This window comes from Heteronotia binoei, chromosome 17, assembly GCF_032191835.1.
Source record: "Heteronotia binoei isolate CCM8104 ecotype False Entrance Well chromosome 17, APGP_CSIRO_Hbin_v1, whole genome shotgun sequence".
NCBI classification, from domain to species: Eukaryota; Metazoa; Chordata; class Lepidosauria; order Squamata; family Gekkonidae; genus Heteronotia; species Heteronotia binoei.
The window spans coordinates 39,271,737-39,282,563 of record NC_083239.1 but is presented as its reverse complement, the minus strand read 5'-3'; positions in this window follow the sequence as shown (position 1 = coordinate 39,282,563).

Here is a 10,827-nt window from a genome sequence, read left to right as displayed (position 1 = left end):
CACAGAGAAGCCCAGATCAAGACTGTTAGCGTTGCTGAGATGGTTACCCGATTCTGCCCTTTCCAAGAGGGATCCATGATATCTGGGCTCCTCCTGCTCCCTGGCATCTTCTTACGGTCCCTGGGAGTTTCTTTCAGGGGCAGCGGCTGTGGGGAAGAGGGAGGAGGAAAGGGAGAGGAAAATGACACACTCAGCTCTGCTTGTTGAACCCCTCATTTTGACCAAGACCTGCTTTCTGATTTCACAGTGCTCTGTGCCCAAGCCCAATAGCCCATCTTTCAGACTAATGCGGTTTTTCTCGGAGCCAAAGTAGCTGTCAGGAAGCATGTGTAACAGTTTCTTGTCACCATCTTTTTCTCAAATTTGGTCTTTTAGAGCAGGGGTGGGGAACCTTTTTTCTGCCAAGGGCCATTTGGATATTTAGAAAATCATTCGCGGCCCCACAAAATTATCAACTTAAAAAACTGTGTACAATGTGTACTATGTGGGGAAATTATACTACAATATCAGTGGATTTTTTTTTAGTATTAAGAGACATGCTGTTTCCTCCAGTTTCTCCCTAATATCCAACAAGGCATTTCTTTCCCTCGTTGAAGCAATTTGGATTCTGTTTCTAAACCATTCCATTCTGGTGAAAGAGAAAGAAAGGCTGCCATGTGGCTGGCTCAGCCAAGCAATCCGCAAGGGCCAGACCAAGCGATCTTGAGGGCCGTAAACGGTCCTCGGGATGGATGTTCCTCACCTGTTTTAGAAGTTCAGGAGATGTTTAACGTTACTATATTTTGCAGGGGGGGGGGTTGAACTACACAGAGCTTCTTTTGTAGAAAAAGCCCAGCAGGAACTAATTTGTATAGTAGACCACCCACCCATCCCCAATGCCAAGCCAGCCGGAACTGCGTTCCTGTGCTTTTAGGGTTTCCAAGTCCCCCGCGGTCTATTGTACCATAGAGGTTTCCCTCCCAAATTGCTAGAGCATCTGGGAAAACCATAGAGTTTTTCCAGAAACACCTAGAGCAGTCGATGAGCACTGTCGACGGCCCAATGACGTCACTTGCAGGTGACATCATTGCACTGGCAACGTTGGGGGAGGTTCCCCCTGCCGACCCAATGTGGGCTGGCAGGTTGGGAGACTCCAGGGTGGGAGAACCCCCACCTGGTCCAGGGGCTTAGCAGCCCTATGTGCGTTCTTGCTCAAAAAAAGCCCTGAAACTACATAACATTCATTCGTTCCATTCCTAGAGTTAAGTCCTGGGAATACATGGGAACTCATGAAGCCCTTGGTCCATCAAAGTCAGTATTCTTTACTCAGAGTGGCTGCAGCTCTCCGGGGTCTCAGGCAAAGGTCTTTCACATCACCTACTGTCTGGCAGGGGATTGAACCAGGATCCTTCTGCATGCCAAGCAGATGCTCTACCGCTGAGCCATGGCCCTTTCATCAGACTCCAGCTTGTATGACAAAGTCAGTCTTATTAATCAAGAAATTCAATGTCATCCTTCTGGGGAAAGGCAAGTTCTGCTATTATCGTATTGGAGAGCTGTCATAAGATAGCCAGCATGTTAGGGTTGCCAGCCTCCAAGTGGGGCCTGGAGATCTCCTGCTTTTACAACTGATCTCCAGTTGGCAGAGATCAGCTCCCCTGGAGAAAAAATAGCTGCATTAAAAGGTAGACTTGAACCATGCTGAGGCCCCTCCCCTCCCCAAACACCACCCTCTTCCAAATCCACCCCCCAAAGTCCCCAGGTATTTTCCAACACCAACCTTGCAACCCTATGGTGTAGTCATTAGAGTGTTGGACTAAGACCTGGGAAACCCAGGTTTGAACCCCCAACACTGCCGCGGAAACTTTGTGGGATGACCTTGACCCGGTCAGTCTATCTCCAGGTTGCCAAACTCCAGGTGGGTCTTGGAGATCAGATATCTCAGAGTTCCAATTCATCACCAGACTCCAGAGATCATTGATCAGGGAGACAATGGTAGTTTCAGAGGGTGGACTTTGTGGCATTGCATCCCTGCTGAGCTCCCACCTCTCCTCAGGTCCCCCCCTCCACCCCCGAATCTCCAGGAATTGTCTAACTTGGAACTGACAACCTTGCCCTCTCTCAGCCTTACCTACCTCACAGGTTTGTTGCTGTAAGGATCAAAGGAGATGGGGGGAGAGAATGATATAGTAAGTTGCTTTAGGGCTCCATTAGGGAGAAAAAAGGTAAAGGTAGTCGCCTGTTCCACCAGTCGTTTCTGACTCTGGGGTGACTTTGCTTTCACAGCATTTTCATGGCAGACTTTTTACAGGGTGGTTTGCCATTGCCTTCCACAGTCGTCTACACTCCCCACCCCCCACAGCAAGCTGGGTACTCATTTGACCGACCTCCGAAGGATGGAAGGCTGAGTCAACCTTGAGCCAGCAACCTGAACCCAGCTTCCGCCGGGATTGAACTCAGGTCGTGTGCAGAGAGTTTGGACTGCAGTACTGCAGCTTTACCACTCTGCGCCACGAGGCTGCTATTAGGGAGAAAAGAAAGGTGTAAATACTTAAGCAAATGAATGTCCTGTTGATCATGCTGGGATTTCCAGGTGTTCATCACATATGTTAAAACATAATCCTGACAGGCCACACACACACGCATACACGCAGACTCAGGGTTGCCAAGTCCAATTCAAGAAATATCTGGGTACTTTGGGGTGGAGCCAGGAGACTTTGGGGTGGAGCCAGGAGACTTTCGGGGTGGATCCAGGAGCAAGGGTGGGACAAGCATAATTGAACTCCAAAGGGAGTTCTGGCCATCACATTTAAAGGGACCGCACACCTTTTAAATGCCTTTCCTCCATTGGAAATAATGAAGGATAAGGACACCTTCTTTGGGGGCTCATAAAATTGGACTCCCTGGTCCAATCTTTTTGAAACCTGGGGGGTATTTCAGGGAGAGGCACTGGATGCTATACTGAAAAATTGGTGTCTCTACCTCAAACCACAGCCCCCCCCCCCCACCAGGTACCCTTGGATCAATTTCCAATATTTTCTATGGGAATAAGTCTCCATAGGGAATAATAGAGTTCCCGGCAGACATTTCCCTCCCCTCACTTTCTGATGACCCTGTAGCAGGGGGAGGGCCTCCAAACCAGGGGATCCCCTACCCCCCACCTGGGGATTGGCAACCCTATCTTGCACACCGTTCCTTATTCCACTTTGTCTGAAGGGAAACAAATAATATTAACCAAGTGAATAAAAATTGGTGAGGTTTGTCTTAAAACAAAGTTACAGTCCAGTGCCACTGGATTCTAACTTCGTTTTACTGCTTCAGACCAACATGGCTACCCACCTGGATCAGGCTCCGGTCTTGTTCACAATTTACTATGAATGCATGCACAGTGTACACTTTCCTCATAAGTGTGTCAAGTCATCTCATGTTATGTAATGTTCCATGCATCTAAACCTCAGAATGTGATTTATCCAGTTACCGGTCCCTGGCAGTGTTCCCTCTAAACTGAGTTAGTGTGAGCTAGCCCACATATTTTTAGCCTCTGGCTCACACATTTTTGTCTTCGCTCAGGAAAAATGGCCCCAGAGCACACTAATTTATACAGTAGCTCACAGCTTTAATGACAGTAGCTCACAAAGCAGAATTTTTCCTCACAAGACTCTGCAGCTTAGAAGGAACGTTGGTCCCTGGTGTCATTTGTAAAATGAACGTGAGGAAGCTGTTTTGTGAAAACAGATAGGTGCATATATTTGAATTCACTGTAACATGTCATAGGGTTGCCAGCCTCCAGGTGGGGTCTGGGGATCTCCTAGAATTTCAGCTTATATCCAGATTACAGAGATCAGTCTCCCCGAGAGAAAATGGATGCTTTGGAGGGTGGACTCTGTAACATTGTCCCTCACTGAGGTCCCTGTGCTCCCTAAACACCACTCCCAAGTCTCCAGGGATTTCCCAACCTGGAGCTGGCAAACCTGACACCCCCTGCCAGAGGAGACTTGGCAACAAGGTTTCTGTGTGTGTGTGTGTGTGTGTGTGTGTGTCAGCGACGATACATATTCAGAAATCTTAAAAGTTGAGCATCAAGGATTCTCCTTGGCAGGGCTTTTTTGGTAGAAAAAGCCCAGCAGGGACTCATTTGCATATTAGGCCACACTCCCCGATGTCACCATTGTTTCACATAGGGCTTTTTTGTAGAAAAAGCCCAAGAAAAATTCTTTTGCATATTAGACCACACCTCCTGACACCAAGCCAGCTGGAACGGCGTTCCTGTGCGTTCCTGCTTTTAAAAAATAAATGTAAAAAAGCCCTGCTCCTTGGATCTTCTGCTAACAAGTCCGGATTTTCTCCCTTGCTTTGATTTCCTGACATTCACAAGAAAAGCAGTGTATTTTTATATCCCTATTTTGAACCAGTTGGGGCTCCAAGATATCCGTAAGGTTTTTAGATTCCCGTTCTCTGAGGGGAAATGGCTCTCTAACAGGTTTTTTTTTTTAAGCTGCTGGATCAGGTTTGTTTTGATTGCTAGGGTTGCCAGCTTCCAGGCGGTACCTGGAGATCTTTTGCTATTACAAACGATCTCTAGATAACCCAGATCAGTTCCCTGGGAAACAATGGCTCCTTTGGAAGGCAGACTCTTTGACATTATATCCTGCTGAGGTCCCTCCCCTCCCCAAACCCCACTCCATCCAGGCTCCACCCCCCCCCCTAATCTCCTGGCCTATGAGACAGAACACAAGCGGTACTAAAGAGATGAGCACCCCCGTGGGCATGCATTTTTAAGTCCCCCTTTTCCAGGGGTCATTTCATAGAAAAAGACGTGCCAGAGCTCATTAGCACAACTCATTTGCATATGCCACACACCCCTGACATCACCGGAAGGCATTCTAAATTATATCAGCGCAGGATCTCCCTTAAAATGCTTCTTGAATCCTGATTGTCATAAATAAACCCTCACTCCCATCATACGTTTAAAATTACTTTCTCCTCTGTGGCCACAATGGCACGAGGAAGATTTCCAACTGTCTGTTTTATGCGTTTTGGTTATTTTCCCTTTTTGGGGGGGGGGGGGGGTGAGGAAAAATATTAGCAAGTTTGTCAAATCTCAGTTCAGCAAAATTCTCATAGGGGTTCTAATTTCACACTAGACCTTTAATCCTGGTTTAGCCCTGTCCCCAAACTGACATTCTACACTAGAATCAGAGAAACCAACTCTATGACTATGCTTTTAGTGTAGAATGTCAGTTTGGGGTTAAACCTAGGCTTCCCAACCCTCCCGCCCTGGCGGAGGACCCCAGGATTTCCAGCCTCTTCCCCTGCTCCCCAAAAAAACGGAAGCGGGGGGAGGGGGAAACGGTGCCAAGGAGCGTGGCGAGCCGCCCCATCTCGGAGCGGGCGATGCCGCTGCACTGCTGCCGCCTCTTCTCCGCTTCACCGTGGCTGCTCCTCCGAGATGGGCTCAGGCTGGGCCCATCTCGGAGGAGCAGCTGGGATGGGGCGGGGAGAGGGCGGCGGTGGCGTGGCGGCATCGCCCGCTCCACTCCGCCTCTGAGGTGGAGTCAGGGGTGGGGGCAGGCCAGGAGTGTGGCGGGCCGCGAGTCTGGGTCCTTCTAGGACCCGGACTCACGGCTCGCCGTGCTCCTGGCCCGCCTCCACCCTCCCCTCCCCTTCTCTGGTTTCGCCTCGGCTGCTCTGTGGCTGCTCCTTTGAGATGGGCTCAGGCTGGGCCCATCTCGGAGGAGGCGGCAGCAGCGCGGCGGCGTCACCCGCTCTGCTCCATCTCTGGGGTGGAATCGGAGAAGGGGAGGGTGGAGGGAAGGAGTTCAATTGTGCTTGTCACAGCCTTGCTCCTAGCTCCACCCCAGTGTCTCCTGGCTCCACCCGCAAAGTCTCCTGGCTCCACCCCCAAAGTCCCCAGATATTTCTGGAATTGGACTTGTCAACCCTAGTTAAACCAGGATTAAAAGTCTAGTGCAGAATTGTTTGGGGTTTGAACAAGGGAGCCCAGAAGCAAGTATTGAGGGGTGGCGGGTAAGAAAGAAAGAGCACAATAAAATTTAGAGGTTCCAGAGCTCCATTCCTGTGAGCTCCTGCCCAAAATGTGGCCTGCCCTCTTCAGATCACCTCATTTGGGGGGTTCCTAAGGCTTCTTGCCCCACTCTTAACTGTGCTCTCCTCTTTCTATATACTCCTCTGAGTAGACTTACTTCTGCTGCAGCCACAGAAGAACCACCGGCGTATCGCTGCCACCTCCTTCCTACGGTCTCAGGCACTGAGAGAATATTTTTGTCAACATTGAGAGGAAGTTAGTAGGCAGGAACCAGAGAAAGGAGAAGTGATAGCACACAGCTTCTGGGAGATGGCAGAGAGGTGGGTTTTCTCTGAAATGGAGCGCAGATGTCCAGACCAAATTTTCATCACTAACATGCTAGAGACATCTTCAAGGACTGGTTTCTTGAAACCTTGCCCATTTTGAGAAAAGTCAGTCAGACCTCATACGCTGCTCTATGCTGAATCTGACTAAAATTCTGGCCAGTTTGCTTGCTCGTGCTGCTGGACTGGTTTCCTGTCAAAGCGCTGACCCTGATGAGCTTCTGAGAACTGACCAGATCGGACTACACCTTCCCTCCCAGTCAGCATTTACCTGTAAGTCCCAACCTAGATGGCCCAAGCTAGCCCAATCTCCTCAGATCTCGGATGCTAAGCAGGGTTGGCTCTGCCAAGGCCCTCAATAGATTCAGGTGGGTCGCCATGTTGGTCTGAAGCTATAGAACAAAGTGTGAGTCCAGTGGCACCTTGGAGGCCAACACAGTTGCATTCTGGGTACAAGCTTTTGTGTGCAGACACATTTCTTCTGATTACAATTACAACTGATCTCCAGATGACCAAGATCGGTTCCCCTGGAGAAAATGGCTGCTATGGAGGATGGAGTCTATGGCATTGTACCTGCTGAGGTCCCTCCCCTCCCCAAACCCTGCCCTTCCCAGGCTTCAACCCCCAATTCTCCAGGTATTTCCCAACTCAGAACTGGCTACCCTCGGTCCAGTAGTCCATCAGAAATATTTTTATTTCCCAATTGCATGGGGATCTACGTTTGTGTAGAGACTAAACTCCGGCGTTGCCCAATAGAAACTGAAACAGGATCTGAGTGAGTCAGAAGTTATTATTGCCAGCACTGGTTGAGATTTCTCCTTCTTCCGGGTGAAGTCGGAGGGGCGAAAGAGAAGTCTGATTGCTATGGCTGTTGCTGTGGTATGATGGCATCTGGAATTCCTTCCAGACTGTCGTCCAGTCAGACACCAAGGGCAATTTGTCTTTCTAAGGCAAGAGCGTCAAATTCATTTGTTACAAGGGCCGGATCCGACATAAATGAGACCTTGTTGGGCCCGGGCTGAGCTGTGTCAGGCTAGACCATGTGTGTAGCTATTTAAGATTAGGTAGCAGAGATATAGACTTTTTAACGGACACAGACAAAACACGACTAAAGACTTTTTTTTTAGAGAACTTAAAATAAAACATGCTTAAAACGTTAGCACTTGTTGGTCTGAAAGGTGCTTTCTTTGTATTTTTCCCAGGGGATCCAGGCAACTGGGCAAAGGAAGCTCTGGCTCTTTCCCTCCCTCCCAGGAGTGGAAAGAGGGGGAGGAGCCTCAACCAATGGAGAAAACTGAGGTTTTGCTCTGTAACTCCATAACTCCTGTGCAATCGAGCAAGCCTTGCAAAGCAATTTGAGATGCAGAAGAAAGCAAGAGAGAGGGAGAAGGGAGCAGCAAGAGCCAGTAGCTCAGGGGCCTGATAGGAGCCCTCCGGGGGCATGGTTCAAGCCCCAGGCCACATGTTTGACACCCCTGTTCTAAGGAGTGTTTTCATAATTTATGGCAAATGGACCATATCGTTCCACAAGGGAACTTGGTTGGTGATTTCCCCCCAAGGTTTTATAGGGGTTTGGACTTCAGGTTGGTGGGAATTTTGAAAAAAAGGATGTCGGTAACACTGACCTGATCAGAGCTGGTAAATATTCCTTTATGCTCTCTACTGGGGTGGGGTGTCAATCTGTTGCCCCAACCTTCAGATAAACCTGGGGTCCGTAACCTCCTTGAACCTGGAGGCACCCTTGGAGTTCTGACACAAGGTGGTAGAAAAGAGCAAGAGTCCAGGAACAACTTAAAGACTAACAAAATTTGTGCCAGGTTAGGCACTTTCAGGAGTCACTGCTCACTTTTCCAGATACTCTCAGTGACTCCTGAAATGTCCTCCTCTGCCACAAATGTTGTTAGTCATTAAGGTGCTACAGGACTCTTCCTCTTTCCTACCACTACTGAAAAACCAACATGGCTACCCATCTTGACACCAGGTGGTGGGCGCAGAGACAAAATGGTGGCTGCAGCAGGCAAAGTCACACACACAGGGGAAGATCAAGAGCAGGGAAGAAGGATAATTTTTTTTTAAAATAACACTGGGAAAGAGGAGCATTATTTTAATCGGCACAGGCAATCAGATCTTCAGTGTCAGATCCAAAGTCCTGCTGGGGAAGAGCCCCCCTGGCCCCACCCACTTTCTAAAAATGTGTGGTGGGCCAGAAGAAGAGGAGGAGGTTTTGGATTTATACCCCAACCTTCACTTGGAGTCTCAGAGCAGCTTACCATCTCCTTTCCCTTCTTCTCCCACAACAGACACCCTGTGACGTAGGTGGGGCTGAGGGAGCATCTGAAAGAACTGCTCTTGAGAGAACAGCTCTGAGAGGACTTTGTGACTGACCCATCATCTCCCAGCTAGCTACATGTGGAGGAGAAATGGGGAATCAAACCCAGGTCTCCAGGGGGGCGTCAATGGGCACCATGGCACTCACAGGCACTACACTGGGGACCCAGAGGTAAGCTGTCAGTCAAGTTACTGATTTGCCTGGAAATCTGAGGGAGAGGAAAGGGACTTAATGGATTAAAGGTAAAGAGGGAGCCCCCCTGTGAAAGCACCAGTCATTTCCAACTCTGGGTGACGTTGCATCACAATGTTTTCACAGCAGACTTTTTACGGGGCGGTTTGCCATTGCCTTCCCCAGTCATCTACACTTTACTACATGTTAATTAAACGCAAAACACAGGGGTAGAATTCTAGCAGGAGCTGCTTTGCATGTTAGGCCACACACCCCTGATGTATTGTAGCCAATCCTCCAAGAGCTTACAAGGCTCTTTTTTGTAAGCTCTTGGGGGATTGGCTACATCGGGGGGGGGGGCGGGGGGGTGACCTTATATGCAAAGGAGCTCCTACTAGATTTCCACCCTGGCAAAGCTCAAAAAAGGACAACATTAAGTGGATCTTTTTGCTGGAATCAACAGTGGTTCTGTTTCTAAACCAGAAAAGTATTTTTCTGTCAGTCAGTGGGGAAAACAGGGCTAGCCGCTGAACGTAGATCAGCAGGAGAGCTGTTTCCAGGACCTCGGAGCCTGGGAGGCAGGCAACAGCTCGGAGTCTGAGCCAGGACCAGATCAGAAGCGGAGCTGTCCAGGCAGAACGCTTGAGCATAAACTGGCCTCGGGGACCCACAAAGATCTCTCTACAACATTATCGCTCCTCCTAGGTACCCTGTTCTTCCTGTTTCCTGGCATGGAGCTCTGATCCTGGCAAGGCTGAGAGCTCAGTGCCCTCCTCTTGAGTAAGACCCGTGGAACAGGATCCCACAGGCTGCGAAGCATGCCCTCTCCTTTCCATCCTGGTTTCTGTCTGGCAGGGCTGGTTCTGAAATCTCATTTGGAAAGCCCCAAATCCTTTTGCATCTCCTCCTAGGGAAGGTGTTCCAGCCACCAGAATGAGCAGCAGAGGTCCATGAGTGGTTACTAGCTGCAAGGCAGGGGTCGGTTTTTTTAGAAAAATTAGGTGGTGGAGCTCATTAGCATATGCCACCACCCCCAAGCCAAAAGCAACCTGATGCAAGAAAGGAAAGCCCCGGGCTAGTGAAGCCTGCTTGGGATGGCTAGAGATATAGCCTTGCTCACCTGGGACTCTCCTTGGCTGCTCTCCCTTCCCCACAGTCAAAAGGCCAGCAAGCCACTCACTGCCCAAAATCACATAAGAAGTGGAGAAAGGGTGGTGTGGGATTCTCCAGGGGTTAATGAGGGCTGCTGGGGGTGTGGCAAAGCTCCTGAAGGGTGGCTGGCCGTTCTCCTAATCCAGAGATTGTTATGCAGCTGCTCCTACTATTCAGTGGACAAGGTATGTAGGTGGGGAGGAGGAGGTAGGTGGGGAGGGGGCATCAGAAAGGTTCAGGAGCTGCGCCCCTGTGAGCTCCTGATGAATTCAAGGCCTGTTGCAAGCTATAGATGGAGCACTCTGTCTGGGGCAATGATGCTCAGTCTTCTTGGTGCTTGGGGGGGAACAGTGGGAGCGTTTCTGGAGTTCTGGCCCTGCTGGTGGACCTCGTGATGGCACCTGGTTTTTAGCCACTGTGTGACCCAGAGTGTTGGAATGGATGGGCCACTGACTTGATCCAACATGGCTTCTCTTACGTTCTGATGAACTCATTTTCTTGGATCCAGAAAATTATCTACGAGGACAGACACATCCCGTATTGTTTCCATCACATGTCTATTCATCCACTTGCTATTGGATCTGGGGCTGAGGTCAGGGGTGCCAACTCTAGCTTGGGAGGTTCCTGGAGATTTGGGGGCATTACCTGAGGAAGGTGGAGTTAGGGGAAGGGGAGGGGGTGATTCCACAGAGCAGGGGCCGCCAACCTTTAAGAGTGTGTGGGTACGTTTGGGATTCTGATACAGGGTAGGTGGGTGCAGCCACAAAATGGCTTCCGCAGGGGGTGGAGCCAGACACAAACAGTCGGGTTATGCATAATGCTCGTAG